A 21,341-nucleotide genomic window follows, 5' to 3' on the forward strand; every position below is an offset into this window, starting at 1 on the left:
AATTTAATTAGAAGGTTACTGCAGTAATACAGACCAGAATTGTTGGAGGATGACTATGATGACTGCCATTTGGTTGGCTAGATGGGAACAGCATGCTGAACTTTGTGGATTTAGAGTCACAGCGGGGCTTGCTCGTAGCTACAAGAAGTTAAGGAAAAGTAACCTTCTAAGGTGATGACCTCAAGTAACCAGAAGATATCCTTTGGAAATTTTAATGGAATATAAACTAGTATATGATTAATTTAATTATATAAGCTATTGCCCCTGTGGCCTGTATTGAGAGGCATAGTTTTTAAGAGTAAGGAGTTAATAGTTCTTCCTCGTCTCCTATTGACAAAGGAGAATTTATTTGCCCCAAAACTCATACTATTAAATATATGAATTATCATTGAATTCAAGTCTTCTTGACTTCTGAGCCACCCCTTTTCCCATTAATCTACCTTACCTTTCATAAAGCATGTGGTGAAAGATTTTAATAGTAATAATCTGTTTTAGGAGGCAAATTTAGAAAATATTAGTTATTTTTTAATCCAATTTTCATATATTGATTTTAACATAGTCTTAAAGTTTTGAACTTTATTATTAACTTGATTGCTTTTATATTACTAAATTTCATCCCCAAGATAACATGTTTACATTATTGAATACTATACAAATTAATTTCAGCAAATGCGCAATAGTTTTTCTAACATATTCACACCATGAATTGAATAAGAAGTCTTAGTATTACTATCCATTAATCAATGTAAGTAAGGTATAAAATTTCAAAACTTGCAGAACTAGAAAGTAATTTATCATTGTTCTTGATATACTACTTTATTTATACAGTTGTATAAAATTAGAAATATCGGGGAGTATTAGTTTAAGACCAACTTTCTCTTGAATATAATTCAGAAAATACAATAAAAAAGTGGTTTGGCAATTACATTATCATTTTTATTTTTATGTTTGGAGAATCATAGTGATATTTACTTAGAAAAGTATTTGAATCTGTATGACTAACTTTAAACAATACAAACTTCAAACTGATAGAGGAAAGCTGAACGATGACCTGTTTCCCCTATTTTTTTTTCCTCTCATTAATATTGTAGATATATCCAAAGATTCGTTAAATTAAATAAAGGAGGAAGTTTATATGTATTGAGAAAAGAACATTGGATGTAGAGAGAGAAACACCCTAGCTTTCACTTACTACTTTGTTACCATAGGTATGTCACTTAGCCTCTCAGGCAATGAGATGGTTCTGTGATCCTAATAATATCTATCAATAAACTTCATCAGACAATAGAGGAATTCATTACTACTTCTGTATCCTTTGTTTGACTTGTTATTATATCTGTTTCTATCTATAGATGTGCTGTTTTGTTTTTAAACAACTTCATTGATTCAACCCAATTAAGTGCTTGGCTGGAAGTAAAGAAAAAAGTCAAGATTTTCAAATAGGTAAGATTAGGTAATTATATTAAAGACTTATGGAGCTTCCTGCTCAGTAAAGTTTTTCTGCATTTGCTGATTCTTTATGAGCTAATCCTTTGGAGGACTTCCAAAATCTAGCTTCCAGTCCTGAGTATTGAAATTGGCCCAGAATGAAGAATATATATATTGGACTCAAAAGTAGGAAATTTTTTCGTGGACTATTCTGGGCCAGACACTCTTCCAGGATAGATAAGACCAAATGCTGAATTGTGCTTCCTTCATTTTTTTTTTTTTATTTCAAGTTGGTTAATAGTTTTATAAAGCTTTGATAGAAGATGCATTTAATCTTTTCCTTTTGGGGAGTTTTAATTGAAGAGTTTTAATACGATAGAAATGTAATGATTAAAATCAGTAGGAATTTCTCAGTTTTAGATTAAATGAATAGTAAATATATTCAGAGGCATCACTTAAATTATTTTATATAATTTACAGACAAAATGAATATAAATATATTAAACCTCTCAACTCAATACTGGATTTTAGAAGAGATGACTTTTTCTATCTATATACATTTATATGAACGGTCATCATAGGGGAACTCTGATAAGAAAGCTCTCTCCCAAAACAGATTATAGCTCATTTATGACTTAGCAGATTATTCTAGTTTCTTAATTGCTAAAATCCATGACTCACTCTCAAGCTTCATCCTTCTTATCTACCTGCAGCTTTTGAGAGTAATCCTTTCATCGTAAAAACTTTTTCTTCTTTATCTTCCCTTTGCTGCTGTTCTCTCATCATTCTCCTGCCAATCTGATGAGCCTGGAATTTCCTTTGCCTCTTCTACTTGGGGCATCCTCCAAGGCTTATCTATGTTCTTGTCTTTGCTTTGTGTACTTTTATACCATGATGGTCCTACCAGTAATAGAGTCAGCTTTCCTCTACATGCTGTTGAGATGTCTACATCTAGATATCCAGTCCTAATTCGTCTTCCTTGCCCCTTTCTGGTATTTACAACTGCCTGTTAGATATTCCCTCTCTCTCCTTTCATCCTTTCCTCCCTCCCTCTCTCTTTTTCTGTTTTTTTTTTCTCTCTCTCTCTCTCCTTCTTTCCTTCTTTCCCTTCTTCCCTCTCTTTCTCTCTCCCTCTCTCCCTTTCTCTCTCTCTGTTCCTTTCCCCTTTTTGCCCCCCCCACTAGTATTTTCCCTGTTCTAAAGAAGAAAAAACCCAGCAACCCTTTCACTTAATCTAGACTTGAGAAGGTTGCCTGCAATAGCTACTTCTGAGGTTTTCTCCTCATTTCTTCCCTCTTTGCACTAGAGCTCTGACTTCTTTAAAGGCTAAGGATCTCCTCCAGCTCTGAGAGCCCATTCTGCCCCCTCTTTCCTGGTTGAAGCCTCTGTTGCTTGTCAGATGGGTGCTGTCTTCCTTAGCAGATCTCCCCGCCCTGGACAGCCCTCCCTCGGTGGAGCTCCATTAAACTCCCTGTCCAGCCTAGCTTCTCCCGTTCATCTCCCCTTTAGCATTCTCCATCTGGAAGTCCTGGGGGAGCTTAAGCTAGACAGTTTTCTTTTTTTCCATACTCTCCGATTGAGTGACATTGGGTGTGGCTTCAGATGGGCCCCTCACTAGGGAACGACTGAGACAGATTGGCATTGGGTAGTAATCTATACAGAGGTGGTAATTGAGTTTGGAAACTGAAGAGACCAACGAGGGATCAAAGTAGAGAATGGGGGAGAGGAGAAAGGATCAAAAGGGTGAGCTTTTAGGTTCCTCTGATCTTTGCAGACTGATGGTAAAACACTGAAGGTGTCTTGAACAGATTAGTCAGCAAGACTAGAGGGGGAACTGCAGTCAGTAATGTGGAAGTATACTGACCCAGTCCTCTCAGATCCACTGATTTAAGCTGAGTAACTGGGGTTAAGAGTGGTATAGTGAGAAAAATGTAATAATGTGAAATTTTTATACTTTATAGTCACTTATTTTATAGTTTCTTTGGGTTATCCATAAGTTCTGTTTTCCATTTTTGTGTTTTTATGCCCATGGTACTTCACACAGTGCCATGTATGTAGTAGCTGATTAATGAGTGCTAATTGAAAATGGAGAGCTCCCTTGTTTGAAGGATAAGGAAAAAGAGGCATGGAAAGGTTTAAATGACTTATTAATGTCATACAGATATTAAATGGCAAAGCTAGAATTCCCAATCATTGCACTTTCCATTGTAGCACAACACCTCATGTGTAAACAGTAATGGTAGAGAGAGAGTTTAGGTCCCAATGGGCTGTTCATCCCATACCTTGGATGATGAAAAAGAGAAGCCCATTGATACTTTTGGGAAAGAATTGGGGTGGGGGAAGGGTCAGAAGAAGAATTCTTAAGTTCAGTCTTAGTGTGGCTTGATCATTTTGTTATAAAATTTATTAATTCTGAGAATTAATGTTGTGTATTCATATGTAGCTATAAAATAAATTTCAAAATAGAAATGATTTTTAAGTGATCTGTTATGTATGCTTGTTCATTAACTCAAAATCATTGATAGTTTATTCTTTTCCGAGGTTGGTTAAAAATATGGTCTTGTTTTCTTCTCCCTACCCCACTTCCAGTCCCCCATTTGGGTTGAACTCAAATAAATTTTAACCTTTATCATAAAGAGAAACATATGTTACTCACATTGGAGCAGGAATAACATTGTAGCATATTTAGGACAAAAGAAGGGACATTGCCATGTTTGGATGGATGGGAAATAGGAAGTCACCTCATCTCCCCCTCACAGCCTACAGCTCAGGACCCAGATTCCCGGACCCAGATTCCCACCCCCACCTCCCAATCTAACTAGTACTAATCTGGTTTGCATTGATTGCTTTGATGCCTTGTATATTTAGAAATGTCTGCATGGATTTCTCTCACCAAATGTAACATCCTTGCAACTGAGGATTATTTCTTTCCTTGTATGTGTGTCCCAGAGACTAGCACAGTGCCGGAAGTAGGTAGGCACTCACCAGATGCTTGCTGATTGAGTGATTCTTAAGCATAGCTTGGATCTAGGTCTTAGAAAAAGGCATTTACAAAATCTGTGATGTTATCATATGCGGTAACTTAAAAAAGTTTTTTCTTTAAAGTCTGAGTTATTTGGATAACTATGGTTATGCCTGAGAGAACAGTACAGTAGCACATAATTCAAATCAATACAAAGCACAATTCTCTGTGATAGACTTCATGATGAGTAAAACCAATCTTGAGTTGGTTTTTTTTTTTTTTTCTGAGTAGACATTTATGGAAATCACATATATATATTGCTATGAAACAGAAAAAATAAACAATTTTTCACATCTTTATTAAAATGCACATTCTGTTGGGCTAGTGCCTGTGGTGCTTATGGAAGAAAGAGATCAACCTGATAGGTTTTGTTTGGTTGTATCATTTTTCCGATTTAAAGAGGCAGCTTATTGCTGGTAGACTTACTGCTATTTCACATATAATTTGTTTTCTAGTGATTCAGTTTTAAGTGATTCTTCTGTATTGGTACCATTTTCTTCTGCTTTTAAAATTTTAAGATAAAATTTAAGTGGTACTTGCAGATTCACTTTGAAGGTGCCATCAGTCTACATTAGTCTTCCCTGTTACATTATGAACTTGAGAGCAAGGACTATTTTTGCCTTTCTTTGTATCTCTGTGGCTTAGTCCAGTGTCTGGTCCATAGTAGGTGCTTCATAACTGTTTGTTGACTGAGTGAAGAAATGTAAGCCTGCATAGCAAATGCATTGCTTTTCCTCTTGATTTTGATTCAGTGGTTTTAATTACATTTGTACAGACCACCAAAACTTCTAAGTCCCTTTTATTTAAGAATTCCTTTTGGTCATGTAATGATTCCTGTTTAGCTTATCAAATCTAGGTGTTTTTCACGCATTTATATCCAGTTGTACTTATTATTGCCCAAAGCATGGAAAGCTAAAGTCTGTAAGTAATTTATTTTCAGTGTGTAGTATAAACTGCTGTGCTGTATATACATTTTATATTTATGTCAGGAAAGGGTTGCAAAGGGGTGCTTTAAAACCACCTTTTCAGCTCTAAATAGCTATTGTGTACATATGGTAAGGTACTGCTGCTTAACAATTAGTAACTGCTTTGATGAAACTAAATTACATGTTTAAGTTCCCATCAGGAAGTCGCTTCACATATCTGTATTAATGTATTCAAGGCTCGAGAAGGAAAGTTAATTTTCCAGCTTAAATATTTAATTCAAGCTTAAAATTTAGTCTGTAATTAGAGCTCCCAAATGGCAGGAACATGGAGTATTTGTCCATTTTAATTAGATTGTTGTTTACCTATTAATTATATATCATATCTTGTCATATAGTTTTGATGGTAACAGATGGTGCTAGGAGTTAGTAAGGGTTTGAACAAAATAAGATTCCACATGATTTATTAAGTTGCACTTTATTAGTGAGTGGTCTGCTTTAGTCAGGTTATTCTAAATAAGAACTTTAAGCATTTCACTAATTTTAGTAATTATTCTTCTGGGGTCGTAGGAAATACTTTTTGAAAAATCTGAAATTAATGATTTATGTTTTAGAAGAAAATAGATTGCTTTTTAGATTTTTTTTTTATTTTCCAGCATTTCATAATGGTAAATTATATAATAGGTTTTGAGGATGAGTCGATTTAACTAATAATTTAAATGGACAATTAGACTTGGATTAAAATGGGGGAAATATTGATACAGAAGACAATTCATATATAGCATCATTTAAGTAATACTTGTGTGTATACACACATATATAATGATTTATGTTACATTTTTTTTGTTACATTATTTTAGAGACCATGCTACTTTATATTGTAAGAACATGACTAAAGGAATTGTGAAGATAAGAAAGTGATTTTTTTTTTAATGGAAATAATATAGACAAATGTACCCAACTTGATATAATATATGCATTTCTATAAATCAGGGTTGTAAAAATCCTTATTTTCCATTTACTCAAATTATAGCTTGAAAAATACTTTCATCTTCTTTTGAAGATTAATCTTCAGTTGATGGTATCTCGATACTGTAGTTTGATGTTCATGGCTTCTAATTCTCATAAGCATTTAGTGATTGGTAAGCAAACAGTACTTTGTGAATCTGCTCACTTATCCTGAGCAAAATATTTTTGGCAGGAAACCAATAACATTTAATTGATCTATTTAAAAAATTTGGGGATTCTTGAAATATTTTTGTGTTGAAATGGCTAAGCTCTGTGAAGATATTATAGTTTAAAATGTACAATATTTTGAAAAGTATTACTCTGTAAACATGACATTCTAAAATTATTTTCTTACTGTTTCATCAGTCCTAGAGAATTATGTCCTTTATTGTTTCTATGTCTAGTATTGTTTTCTTTGTTCATACTATTTTTAGGTAGCTTATTTATTCAAGAATATTAACTTTTTTTCCTCTGACCTACACGTGATTTTTTTATGCCTCCCCCAAAAGTTTGACAATCATTAATAATAATAAATCCCTTTTCAATATTATTTGTGAAGTATGTAGTGTATATATTATTAGCCCCAGTTTACAAATAAATAAGTCAAAGACTAGCCCGATATCACCTATCTAGTAGACATTAGAGCCAGAAGATTCTTATTTCACTAACTTAAGCAAAACTGAACTAATACTTGCAAAGTCCATGGACTCCCCTTTTTCTTAGCAAAACTTTGAACATGACATTAAAAACAATAATTATTAGTTAATAGATATAAAATTATTAACATAATATTTATTTTATACTTATATATGTCTTTTCCTCCTAACAATGTTGTAAGTGATTTCAAGGCATGGTTGTCCTATGTACACATATTAAAATTTGAGAAGTCTAGTACTTTTTGAAGCTATTATACATATAGAACTTAACTTGCAGTTTCATAGTTTTATGATGGAAAAAGAGAGAGAGAGAGTTTATTGAAGTGTCTGGTCCATAAGAAGTAGTTAACAATGCTTTTTTTTCCCCCTGAGACAATTGAGGATAAGTGACTTGCCTAAGGTCACGTAGCTAGGAAGTTTAACAATGCTTCTTGACTTAAATTTGATTATATTTTATCTTTGTGTTAGTTATAATGCATAAGATTTTACTTTTGTGCTTCTCTAGTGTGCCTACTATTTTTATCACAGAGATTTTTATTATGGTACATGTGTTCAGTATAGATAATTCAGGAGTTAGATTATTTATATAATATTTATAGGATCCATGTATGATGTAGAGCAGAGGTGGCAAGCACACTTGGGCTCATTACTCCTAACAGCACTTCAAAAGAACCAGATTAAAATATAATTGGGAACTTTTTAAAAAGACACAGTAGAATATAGACATTATTAATATGTGTTTTTCTAAGTAAATACGTGCCTCATAGTGATCCTTTGTATATGGTTTAATGTTCCTTGTTTCTATTTGAGTTTGATACCATTGCTGTGGATTGCATTCTATGCAGATTGCTTTTAATAATTGGTATTATTTTATCACCAGGTGACTGTGGCACAGAAGCAATTTAATCTGATCTGTAAAGAATATTAATTAATTTGTGCTTTTGTTTGTTTTGTTTTTTTTGAATTAGTGAAATTATTACCTCATTGTTTTTAAAAAAGCATTTTCTTAAAAAAAGCTCAAATATTATGCTATAATATGGAACCGCAATTTTCCAAGTGTGGGCCAAAAACCAAAGTGAAGTCCCTAAGACTCTTTCAAGGTATCCTTGAGGTAAAAAATAAAAAAAAGGTAAAATAATAAAAAATTAACACTAAGACATTTCAATTTCTAATATGACAAATATCAATAAATTTAACCCACATAAACCAAAGCACTTTTGAGAGTGTCCTGAGGTAAAACATAGAATGGTATGTTTTAGTCTTATTGCCTGGGAATCCTTTAATAGGGAAGAATAGCAAAGGATAATACTAGTTAAGACATATATTTAGAATACATACAGACAGTTTATGTGATGAGCACTCTTGTTCTTTTATGAAAATAGGAAACTGTGTTTTATTATTTTGGCATAATCCATCAAATATGATGGACTCAAATATGAACTCAAATATGGATTCAAATATGAACTGTACTAGCCTGAATCTAAAAATAGGTAGAAGATAAATTGAAAAGCATCATTCACTCTTGTTTTATAGAATTTTTTGAAACAAGTCATAAGATACAACTGGGGCATTATTTATGAAGAAATGATTGAGAAAAAAAATAAATTTATTAAAAAAGAATTTAGAGCTTGATTTCTTTTAATACAGCAAATAGAAAGTCATAGAAAAAATTTATCACTTCTTTTGACCAATATTCTGTAATCTAATGTAATTATTCACTTAAATTTCATTAATAACAGATAAATAGTATATTTTAGCAGTGGATTTTTGTTAAAGAAACTTTATCCTGTTGGTTTTTCCTTCATCACTGTGGAAAGATTTACAGCTAAAACATCAGTTCTAATTTTATTTGAAGTGCTGATCATGAGTTTATTTTACCTTTTTAAGGAAAATCACTGAACCAAAAACAAAAGAACATAGTAGTTAGCTGTGTTTTTGGAAGTAATTTGTTATTTTTCTTAATATTGCCTATTTATATCTATAATTTTAAAGTTATACACGACAAGGAATTGATTAGACCTGTGATTTCTTTGCTGTAAGGAACTTCCAGTGAGCAGCTTTATCTAGCAGAGTTAAGGTCATTGTCTTTTCTGTATCTTAGTCTTTAGTTGTCTAGAGCCGAGACATTAAGTGATATACTGACAGTTCATTAAAAAAGTCCCTTCTGATTATTTCAATAATATTTCAAATCACTAATCTTTATTTTGCCAATAGTCAGCAAATATTTATTAAGTACCTTCTAAATACCTGGCATTGTTCAATAGGAACAATATGCTGGGAATGCCCCCCCCCAAAAAAAAAAAAAAAGGAAATTTAAAATGTAATAGGAAAAGACAGGATACAAGTGGAAGCTTTAAATGGGAGGAAAGGGCTTTTGAGAAATGTACTTTCATCTTATCAGAGCCTTTTTATTTTTTTATTTTTATTTTTGGCCACTTTCTCAAAATAAACAAACAAAAGCTCAAATGTCATGCCATAACAGAATAGCAAGTTTCAAATTGTGTTCCAAAAACCTCTTGAGAGTCACAAGAGGGTACCCAGTATGTGAGGGTGACCTTCCTGGCGTCCAAACTAAGCAGAGTTATTGATGGAAAATGGAGAGTTAACTGGAGAGTTCTGAGTTCTATGCAAAAAAAGGAGAAGTTTGGTGGGCAACCTTTCAATTAGAAAGAAGGGGCAACTGAGGATGTTGAAAAGGTGTTAAGTATCAAAGCTATAAGGTAATGAAATTTGGGGTGATATTCTTATCTTGGATGCAGTAGGAGGTTCTTGAAGCCTAGACCAAGTAGGAACTGGTAGAGGATGGATGTTGTTATAGATGATGTTTTGCATAATCTGTCCTTTTTTTTAAAGGATTATTTGAAAAATATATTTAAGAATTATGTTGATTGCCAAGTATAGACTAAGAATTTCAGACTTGTAGTTTTTTCTTTATTTTTGGCATTTTCTGTATGTGAAAATGCTATACCTTGGGTATTATCAGCACTTATTGATTGTAGGCCACCAAACACATTTATATGAACATAAAAATATTCATAAGTACTAAGTTATGCTATCATTATTTTCTTTTGAATGAGAATGTGGTTTAAAATTTTTTTAAAACTTTTTATTTTCAAAACAGTTTTTCAACATTCAGTCTTGCAAAATGTTATGTGCCAAAATTTTTCCCTCCCTTCCCTTTCCCCCCTCACCCAGATAGCAAGCAATATAATATATGTTAAACAGATGCAATTTTTCTATACATATTTCCATGATTATCATGATGCACAACAAAAATCAGATTAAAAAGGAAAAAAAAATGAGAAAGAAAACAAAAAGCAAGCAGCCAACAAAAGCAAAAAGGTGAAAATACTGTCTTGTGACCTACACTCTATCCCCATCCCCTCTCTGGGCGATTGTGTCATCTCCCAATGATGTGTCAATTTAACTGCGTCTATTGAAATAGTTTTTAATCTTGAGAAGAAAAAAAACAGATGTCATTTATTTTTGGTAATAGGGAATGGAAATAAACTGATAAATTGAAATCCCCATTGATGATGATGGTCCAAAGCATTGTTGTAGCTGATGAGGTCCCAGGTCGCTGGGGTGGGCTTGGAAGAAATCCTCAGGTTTTGATAAAATCACTCCCTGGGTCAGGCAGGGAGGGGCACTGAGGGAGATCAGCTCAGTCTTACAGGCCCACCCTCTGGGGAGGTTGTAGGCAGCCCCACCTTGCTGTGTCCAGTCAGAAATCCAACTTAGGTAGAACCCCCCCACACACACACACACAGTTAAATCTCCCCTCTAAGTCTGTTTGTGGGCGATGCCATCTTTGCTTATCCCCTTTTGGATTATGGATGGTGTTCGGGCTTGTGGGGTCTTTCTCCTGCCCTCTTCCCCCATGCTTCATCTCTTTCTCCTTCATATAGCTAAGTATATCTTCTCCCAAATCTATTTCATAATTACCATTCCTGGTATTTGTTGTATCTCTTCGTTTTGTCTGTAACCTTTTCTCATAAATCTTCCTTTTGCCAAAGAGAATGACCATTGTGAATTCTTCACATGACAACCCCAACATTTGGTGCCTGCACACCAATCTCATCATCTGGTGTTAAACCCCATATGCTGAATCATAGCTACTTAGTAGTTTCTCCAGACAAATTTTAAATGAAAATGGCTTCCAAACATAGCGAGTAAGTTTCATTTTTTTTCCATTTCTATTGTCATGAAATGAGAAATGTTATTAAATGGTTACAAACAAATTCAGTAGTTAGCTTGTATATACTTATATCAATAATATGAGATTTCCAATAAATTTTTTAAGTATAGCTAATAAATATATTTCTTTATTAGTTACTTAGAGGAGGAGGAAATGTATACTGCTTGGAACGGTTAAAAATTACTGGAGCAATCAAGAACCTAGGAAGTATATAGAAATTATTGGATTGGCCAAATATAGAGCGCTTGCTTTTTAAAAGTACTTAAAAAGAAGTACATTTTATATCACTCCTAGCACATTCTATTATAACACTGAAGATTCTAATTTCCTCTCACACAAACACAACATTGACAACAATAGCTTCTTGTAGAGGTTTCAGAAGTCATAATGATTTCATAAAGGTAGAAATCAGAATGTGAAGCTAATACAAATATTTGCAAGCACTTCCCTTTCCCCTGATATTTATAATCCATAGAGTAGTCCATTTGTAGGCTATATTGAAGGAGATATATTTCTCTACACTTTGATTCCCTTCAAACCATGAAAATATTCCGCTGGGCACCCCTTTCTGCTGCACCTCCTTCTCGGCGTCCAGGATCTAGGTTGGTGGTCCCCTTGCTACTCTCAGTGTGGAACAGTCCCCTCCTCCCTTGTACCTCCTTTCTGAACTTGGGAGCCATCGTCTTTGGGAACCCTTTCTTAATCTTCCTGCTGCTAATAGAGTATCCCCACCTCCATCCCACCCCCATTTAAAAATGGACTTTTCATATATTTTGTATTTGTGAGTCTGTGTTTTTGGGTAGATGGTCAGCTGACCCATTCTGAGATTGAAAAGCCTTTGTTTATAGTTCTGTCCCTTACATATCTTTGCAGAAAAATACAATTTAAGTCACTTGACTCCAGGCAATTTCTTAAGGAGAAGAGGGCTGGCAAAAGGAATATTTTAAAGAACTGAAATCAGACTTTTAGGTCATATTTCAGGTTTAATCAGTCAGTGGGTATTTATCAAACTCTTATGAGTGGGGCAATTCTAAGTCCACATGTGTAAAATCACACATAGACATGTACATGTACACACAGGTAACCCCCAAATAAAACAGAGAGCTAAACACATGTGCACAGATGCATTTATTTTTAATCATCTTGGGATTTGAGCTCCAGGAAGATAGGAACTACTTTATTCTTGACTTTGTGTTCCCAGGACTTAACATAAGAAAGTTTAATAAGAGTTTGCTGATAGATTGATTAAAACTTTAAGCATGGAAGACCAAGCTCAGCCATGTTGTCTCACTCATTTATGCCATGATGGAATCAGTTTCTCGTAGACTTTTCTTTGTTTTTCCTCTATTTCTGTTTTCAAATTAGGACTGTGCATTAAAGCACCTCCTTTGTAAAAGCATCTTAGCTTTGGAGATATGGATATAAAATTCAGTCTCTGCCCTTACATGTACACAGGTAAATGCAGCATTGATGTTGTTCTTCCTCCCTTCTTCCCTGTCCCCTTTTTTTGCAAGGCAGTTGGGGTTCAGTGACTTGTCTGGGCTCACACAGCTAGGAATCATTAAGTATCTGAGGTGCATTTGAACTCAGAAGCTCCTGACTCCAGGGTGGTGTTCTAGCCACTGTACCTTCCAGCTGCCCTGATCTCCTTCCTTCCTGAACAGGACCAATGGTGCAATGCCTTGACTTGCACACAGCTGGGGATGGTGAGGGATGCGTTGAGTGACCTTGGCTTTTCTAAAATAAGGCCTTTCCCAGGTCTCAGTTTGTCTAAGGCAATGCCCATTCAGCAGATAAGAGCCAAGTAAGAAGTAAGACAAAAGGTAGCCCAATTTACCATTATAAATGTAAATTATATTAAGTACAAAATACAGATACTATCTATCTGCAAGAGAGAGTGACCTTCAGTTTCTAGTCAGAATAGAAAACAATTGCTATTAAATTCTAAGCCTGCAGAACCTAAAAATGATGCTGAAAGTCATTGATTTGGGTTGAAAGATTTAGTCTAGTACTGCCTTTTGAAACTCTTGAAACTCCGTGGGCTAAGGTGTATAGAAATTACGAAGTGCCTTTTTAAGTCGGGAAAGCCTCATGGCTGGATGAATCTGAAAAGACCTCAAGTTGTTCAACTTCATGAAGATCCCTAAATTTATCATTGTCAGTTCCGACACCATCAGTATAGGTAGATCCTTGTTGCTGAATAGTGGCGCCCCACCATTATCGGTGGCCAGTCTTTGAGATGAACTTCTCTATGAAACTGATGAGTCCATGAACGTCTTTATGAAGCCTTTCCAACTTGGTATATTTGCTGCAGCTTAAACTCATGTCTTGGGGATGCATATAAACAGGACTTCCCTTAAAAGTAGCAAATTCATAAGACAAAGACCATAAATTTCTGTTCCATGAAGGGCAGTACATACTGTTCAGTAAATAACAGCAATGATGAAGACTTCTTCCACATGACATCCTTCAGGCAGTAATAGCTATTTGTTACTGTTGGAATACAATTAAAGATGTTCATTTTTGTGCTCTGCTTTTCATTGAGATTTTTCCTTTCCTATGATCCCAGGTTTCGATTCAAATAACCACATCAGTTGTTTAAATTGTTTTGAGACTGATTCATCAGAGGGTTGGGATAAGATTGTTCTGTATTAATAGTCCAATTTGGCTGCTGATTTTCTTTTCTGAAAATGGCACCTATTATTATTTATTAATATTATTTATATATATATTTTTTTTTTCAACATAAATTTATAATAGAATAAGAATCTTTGACAAGCAATCCAGTCTAATATAGCAGAGGTCAGAGGAGAATTGCCTATGGGAATATATGTTCACTGTCCCTCTGGCCCCAGGCCACTATTAAATCTCTGAAAAGGATTCAGCAACACTGAAGCAATGGTGGTTTGATGGTCCAGAGGATAGAATTGCCAGACTTGAAGTCAGGAGAACTGGATTCAAATCCCAGCTGTTAGATTTTGTATTCAGGGGCAAGGCACTAACTCTCAGTTTTCTCATCTGTGACATAGGGGAAATAAAATGTTGGACTCCTTTCTTCATAGCATTGCTATCCAGCCATGGAAGAGTTTTTTTTTTTTTTTTTTTTTTTTTTTTTAATAAACTTCAAATCCCCTGTAAACATGGTAGTAGTGGTGGTTCTCTGCTTGCCTGAATGCCTACAGCATCTTGAATATGGTACGCACTAAATAAATATTTGTTGGACTGGACTGTTGTCATGTAGGGCATTGCAATGGTTATGTGGAGATTTCCAATATTGCCCCTGTAACTATTAGTATGGCATTGGGGGGGGATATTCCTGGGCCTAGAGTTCTGCTAAACAGAAAATATATTTGACGTGAAGTTTTTCCTCCAGCTATCTTGGTATCTTGATTTCAGTCTGGTTCATCTAGCCTTGTTCAAGAACAGAAGACTACTTACTATTATCTGTAAAATTACTCTTTCACACAGGTATCAAGATACATTCTAAGTCTTCAGGTTAAATAGTTCTGTGGGTTATTGTGGTTTTTAAAGAATTGTTTAAAAGCTTCATATTTTAGTTATTACAAATTGTTTAAAATATTTTCCTTAAAAATTATCTTTGATGTGATAATTCAACAAGTATTTATTAAGTGCCTTATATGTGTAGGGAAGGGAAGATAATGAGAAGAGGAGGGTACTGTAGCACAGTGATGGTAAACAGTAGGTGTTTCATAATTGTTAATTGACTGACTGACAGACTTGGAACCTGTGAGCACAAATGTACGTGAATAAAAATTACAGACCTTGAAATACAGTCAGATTCCTTTGGCACTCAACGCTACTCAAAGTCTGGCTCCAATCCATCCTTCCAGGCTAATGACATAGAGCTTTTTCTTGCAAACTTGGTGTTACTGTCAAACTTGGCTCCTCGGTACTCTTGGTAGCTGATGTTCTCTTTCCCAGTGCCACGTCCTTATTTGGCCTTACATCACACTTGTCTGCCATGCTCTCCTTTTCACCTCTGCCTCTTGTTATCTCTGGCTGGTTTTGAAGGTTCAGTCCAAACGTTAGAAAAAGACCTCCTAGAAAAAGACCTTTCCACATTTCCTCAGTTATTAATACTCCTCCTTTCTCCACTCATGGAAATTGATTTGTATTTAGCTGGCATTTGCTTTACTTATTTGTGTACATATTGTTTGCCTGAAGGTGAGGGTAAGGTCTTTAAGGGCAGAAACTGGTTTGGTTTTAGTTTTATTTCTTCTTTGCTTGGGATAATGCCCAACACATAATAGGTAGTTAGGAAATACTATTTGAATTAAATTGAAGCAAAGTTGGACAAATATGTATGTCCAAAAAATAATTGAGACATGAGATTTCTCTGGAGAATTTTCATGGAGAGGTAAATGCTGATTTGGAAAGAAAGAAATTTTAGCTTAGTTTTACTCACCTGAGGAGGTATGAACTCTAGCTATCTATAGCCTTATCTAATCCCAATTTCTTCATAAAGTCTGACATAAGCCAGCATGAAACACTTATTATCTGTATCATTTATTCAAATATAGTGACCCCTTGATTATCTATTTTTAATTCATGAGAGTAATGATGAATAAAAAAATGATAAGTAAAGCATGACAAATCTTTGAAAATAGAAAAAAAGCCAATTGTGACTTGTTGACTCTTCTTTTGCGGGGTAGCTATGATAGGGAAAATTGAACTACCAAACCTGTCCCTTCCAGGATTGTATTTAGTTATTAGCGTGATTCCCAACACCTCTACTTGGATAAATTGATGGCTGCTTAAGAGTAAGGTATATTTTAAAAGGATGTAAACAATTTAAAGATCAGTAGTTAGAGGAGCAAAATGATTGGGTGTGAAACAGTATTGGTTTACTATGTTATTTTTTTTAATATCTCATCCTTTTTCATGTACAATATTATTTAAATATTGTATTGTCATTTAACCATTGACAATTATCTCATCAATTAGCCAATGAGTAATGTCTTTTCTCCCCATCTATAGCAATAGAAAGCAGCTAGGTGACCCACAGCACTGGACCTAGAATCAGGAATTGAAATCAGACTGACACTAGCTGTGTGCCTCCATTTCCTCTATAAAAGATGGGTGATAATAGCACTTGCTGCCAAGGATTTTTGTGAAATTCAAATGAAATAATATTTGTAAAGTATTTAGCACAGTCCCTAGCATGTAGAAGATGCTTAATAAATACTTGTTCTCTTCCCCCTTCTCCAGCTGTATTGCAAATACTTTGAAAGGTCATTGCTATGTTATTCTAATATTGTATGAAGAACATTATAATCCCCACATTGTAAACTTACCCTAAACATTTGAAAACATGATTTATTGGAATTTATACCTTAATAAAGAAGAGACAATGCTATTAGTATAATGGACATTGCACTGGACAGGCAGTCAGAATTCTAATTACAGCTTTCTAGTAACTCACTGTGGTTTTTGTAATTGTTGAGTTTCCTCACCTGTAAAATGAGAGTTTTTGACAAGATGTAATCTGTAAGGTGCCATGTGGCAATTTAAAAGAAAGAAAGAATAACAGATAGATATAGCTGACTGGACAAAGGACCACACATCTTGGTATAGTAAATGAATGAAAGCATCTAGCTAAGGCCAATACACTGAATTCTTTTATACATTTCTAAGTGGAATAGAGAAAAGATATATGATCTCTCCCCTTGCCAATTAACAAGATTGCTTTAAGGGATATAGTTATACCTTTCAGAATAATAATTATTTTTGTGATCAAACATTAATAAATAAATAGAATTGCATATGAATTAGCTGAGACAAAGTAAAATAGGAAAATATATTGTCATAAATTTAGCTTTAAACCTCATCTTTAAAAATATATAATATGTGGTCCTTTTCTTACATAATGTGGAATTAAATTCACAAAATAGATTTATTCCTCATCATGAAACTTTATTATATTGGATATAAAAAATCTTTTACAATTCTTCCCCCCCCAAAAAATCTTGCCTTTATTATATTCCATAGGTTTTTAATAGAAGTTGTCAGGTAAGTTCCAACGCCATTGCAGAATGTTTATTTCCATCTATTAGATAAATTCCTTAAGTTTTTGTAATGGGTGGCATAAGTACAACATTGTGTTGCTGTATTTTATCTTCATTTGGAAATTCTTATAATTCTGGAAAAATTCTTCTCAGTGTATTTATCAGTATTCAATATTTCCTTAATAAGGACAAAATTTGCAAGTCAACTGGAAATAAAAAGTTCCCCCAAATGTATTTGTGTGAGAGATGGAAGGAAGAGAGGAAAGGAATATAGGAAGGGAAAAAGGAGGGAAGGAAGTGTAGACACATATAAGATGGGCTTCTCAAGTTCACTAGTGGATCATAGATAGGCGATAATATCTAGAGGCAATGGATCATTTGGGCGAGGGTTTTTTCAAAGTATGAAAGGGACTTAGATGTGTAGGAGGAAATGAGCCATTAGAGATGTAAAAGTTGAAGATTAATGAAAGTAGTTATAATTAAGGGGACATTGTGGTAGACAGTCACAAAAAAGCATGGTGGAATCAAGAGTACATGTTTTGGGCTTTACTTTGAGCATATAAATAGGTAAAGGAGCCAACATTGAGTCAGTGTGTCTGAATGTTGAGATATGAGGAAGAGGAGTAAGGCAAGAGGAGCTTGTGGTTTCATTTTTTTCTCCCTATTAAATATGAAGCGATGTCCAGGATTCCCTCTGAAAGGTTTGAGGAGAGACAAGAATATCTAGAATAGCTACTATGGAGAGCGGGGAAGCAAATCCACTGGAAAGTAATGGATTGTTTGCTTTGTTCTATTTTGAGACCTATTGATAGAAAAGATCATAAATTAGTAGTGAAACCAGTCAACTTGTTTTTATGATTTCCTCCAACTCTGTCAGCAGCACACAAAAAGGAAGGAAAATGGTGTTGTTGTAATTCAGCTTTGGAGTTTGACAGGAGGATCAGAGAGAGGACAATAGCTCCATAGTTAGTTAACATTTATTAAGCACTTACTATGTGCCAGCCACTGTCCTAGGTACTACCATGCAAATAAGAAAAAGAAGGACCTTCCCTATCCTCAAAGAGCTTATTGTCTAATGGAGAAAGACAGTACACAAAAGGAAGTTAGAAACTTGAAAAGAGAGTTGGATATTTGGCACAAAGACATGATGTTTGTGTAATGAAACCAAGCAGAGCAGTTAGTGGACAATGTAGGGTCTAATGGTCTAATGGGAAATTTCTCAGCTTCTTATGAAGGGCCACTTTTTGGGGGTAGGGGTGGGTAAGGCAATTGTGAACTGCTCAGTCACACAGCTAGGAAGTGTTAAGTGTCTGAGGCTGGATTCTCCTGACTCTTCCACTGTGCCATTGAGCTGCCCCCGAAGGAGACTGTAGAAGGAACTGATAGCTCTGCCTCCCTTGGAAGGCACCTCCTCTGTCATCCCTGCTTTTTCACTTTTTTTCCAGTTTCTCCTTTACTATTGTTCTTCCCCTGCTGCCTACAAACATGCCCTGTCCCCCCTATTTTGGAAAAATCCTCACGGGATCCTTGCATCATCCCTGCTGACACTTGCTCTCTCTCTCTAGGGCCTTTTGTAGCTCAGTTGGCCTCTCACTTGCTGAGATTCTTTCCAAAGTTGCTGGTGATCTCTTAGTTGCCCAATGCAGCGGGCTTTTCCTCCCCCTCCTTGGCCTTTGACCCTGTTGGCCACTTCCTCCTCCCAGGTTACAGGACCTCCCAAAGTGGATTTCTTCCTGCTGCCCGTTGCTCCTGTGCCCTTTCCTTAATGGCAGGTGACGGTTCCAGTGGTGTCTCGGGTTCTGTCCTGCAGTCCTTTTTCTTCTCTCTGCTGCTTCACTTGGTGGTCTCATCGGCCGGGTTTTAATTACTAGATTGTGCTGACTTCCATTCTTGCGTCTCCCATTGCCTTGTGACATCTTAAACTTGGCTTCTTTCCCATGAACTTTCCCTCTTCCCGACCTCCCCAGGCTGGTTCCCCCCAGTCTCTTGAGGCCTGTCAGTTTTGCCTCTGTGGACCCCTCTGGCCACCTCCCTCATGGCCCCACTGTTCCTCCGTTTGGCCCCAGAAGCGGGTCTGACTTCTGTGGGTTGCACGCAATCAGAACCCTTTGTACCCGCACCTGTTTGGATCTTTCTGGTCTTCTCACTCCTTCCTCCCCAACGCCTCCACTTTAATCCAGGGATAACTGGCCTTTTGGCTGTTCCGTGAACAAAAACTCCATCTCCTGGCTCCAGGCTTGGTATCCGGCTATCCTGCATGCCAGGAAAGCCACCACCTCCCTGGCTTCCTTTAGGTCCCACCTAAAATTTTCCCTTCAGGCTGGCGCTTTTCTTCTTTTATTAACAATTTGTCCTGGATGTAGCCTCCTTTGTACGTATTTGTTTGCAGGTTGCTCCTTGAGGGCAGGAACTATCTTGCTTCCTTTTTTATCCCTGACATTTAGCAGAATGACCAGCAAATAGTAGGCACTTAATCAGTGCTTATTGTATTGTAGAGGTGAGAGGCAGCAGAGGGGGCTCCATGATGATGAGCTTCTCCTGGAAGAGGCATGATGTTCCAGGAGCCTAAGCCAATCTGAGTGATGGAGGCAGTTCTCCAGAGGTGTGTACAGGAGAGACTTGAGCCAGTTGACCCACAGGGAAGGAAAAAAGGAAAGGTGGAGGGGAGCCATGACAGGTCCAGGGAGTGAGGAATAGAAGGAAGGAACAAGGACAGCACTTGCTGAGCAGCTGCCTGCGGGGGAGCAAGCAACCTAAACGGGCCAGAGTGGGTGGGCAGCCTTGGGGCCCTAAGAGCTCCTGACCTGGGGCAGAGTGGCCCCTTCCAGAAGGTTTGGAACTGAACTTCAATAAGAGCAGCTTCAAACAGTGGGAAATGTGCAGGCCTCCGACCCCACTTCTTTGAGGCTATGCAAAAGTGGCCAGAAGAGTGGGAAGGGGAAGAGTCCATCGAGATCCTGAAGATTAGTGAGGTTAATAGTCAGGAGAGGCTGTTGTGTTGGTAATCAGTTAACTGGCATTTATTAAGTACCTACTGTACGCTGGTAGCTGCACTAAGCAAAAGGCAGCCCTTGCTTTTAAGTTCTTTTTAGGTGAAGAAGACATCATGCAGACAGCTAGGTACGATTGAAAACCCTGATGACTTCATCCGAGTTGATTAGCAGAAGGAAGGTACCGGCATTCAGGAGGTTCTAGGGAATGGCTTCTTGAAGAAGTCAGAGACTAGGGTGAGGTTGTCAGGCCTGGTAGACAATTGCCCACAGTGCCCAGGGTCAGAGGATGAAGCCTCTGCAGAGGAACAGTGGGAAGGCCCCTGAGTCCAGGGTGGGCTGAAGAGGAGCAAGGTGTGGGGGGTGCCAGGGGCCTTAGAAGCCAAAAGGAGTATTGACTGTGGGAGCAACAGGAATCCCTGGGGCCATAGCAGCTGGACAGATTGAAGTAGAAAGAGGCCTGAGCTCAGGCCTGAGGGGAGGAGGGGGACCGCCATGCGTTGGGGCAGCAGAGGAGAGAGGGGGCACAGAAATGGCAGGGCTCAGTGACTGCTTGGATATAGAAGGGTCACCTGGAATGGAAAGGTCCCTGGCAAGCTGGCGGCTCCACAGACTGGGTCAGACCAGCTGGAAGTTTCAGCTCGTCTTCAGTTTTCATTGTGAGCATTTACACCTGGGAAACTGAGGAATGTCATCCATCTGGGCTTGGTTCCGAGGGGAATAAAACCCTGGGTCTGGTATCACGACTGCCTGAGTTCAAATGCAGCCATAGGAAACTATTAGATGTGTGACTGTAGGCCAGTCATTTAATCTCTGACAGTTTTCTTCATTATAAAATGGGGAGAATAATAGCATCTATCTCTCAGGAGTTTTGTGAGGATCAAATGAGATAATTTTTTTTAAGCATTTAGCACAGTGCCTGGCATGTAGTATGTGCTTAAAATATGTTAATTCATCTCTCTTCCTCTTCCCCCTAGACTTAAGAAAATGATGAGGAAAATGTTTATAATGCAGATTAAACTTAAAGGGATATCATGAATACCTCCCACCCCCCTCCCCAACTCCTCAAGCTGGTTATTGAACCTTTACC

The 21,341-nt window shown here is 36.6% G+C and overlaps 1 protein-coding gene across 1 annotated transcript in view; it reads left to right on the forward strand.

The window, feature by feature from the left end:
* Positions 1 to 21,341, forward strand: part of TBC1D5 (TBC1 domain family member 5) — a 587,873-nt gene that overhangs the window by 186,487 nt on the left and 380,045 nt on the right. The window contains exon 4 of the mRNA XM_052000341.1: positions 1,353 to 1,443. The gene's annotated coding sequence lies outside the window, so the exon portion shown is untranslated. The remainder of the gene's footprint in view (positions 1 to 1,352; positions 1,444 to 21,341) is intronic.

This window comes from Antechinus flavipes, chromosome 5 (assembly GCF_016432865.1).
Source record: "Antechinus flavipes isolate AdamAnt ecotype Samford, QLD, Australia chromosome 5, AdamAnt_v2, whole genome shotgun sequence".
Classification (NCBI taxonomy): domain Eukaryota; kingdom Metazoa; phylum Chordata; class Mammalia; order Dasyuromorphia; family Dasyuridae; genus Antechinus; species Antechinus flavipes.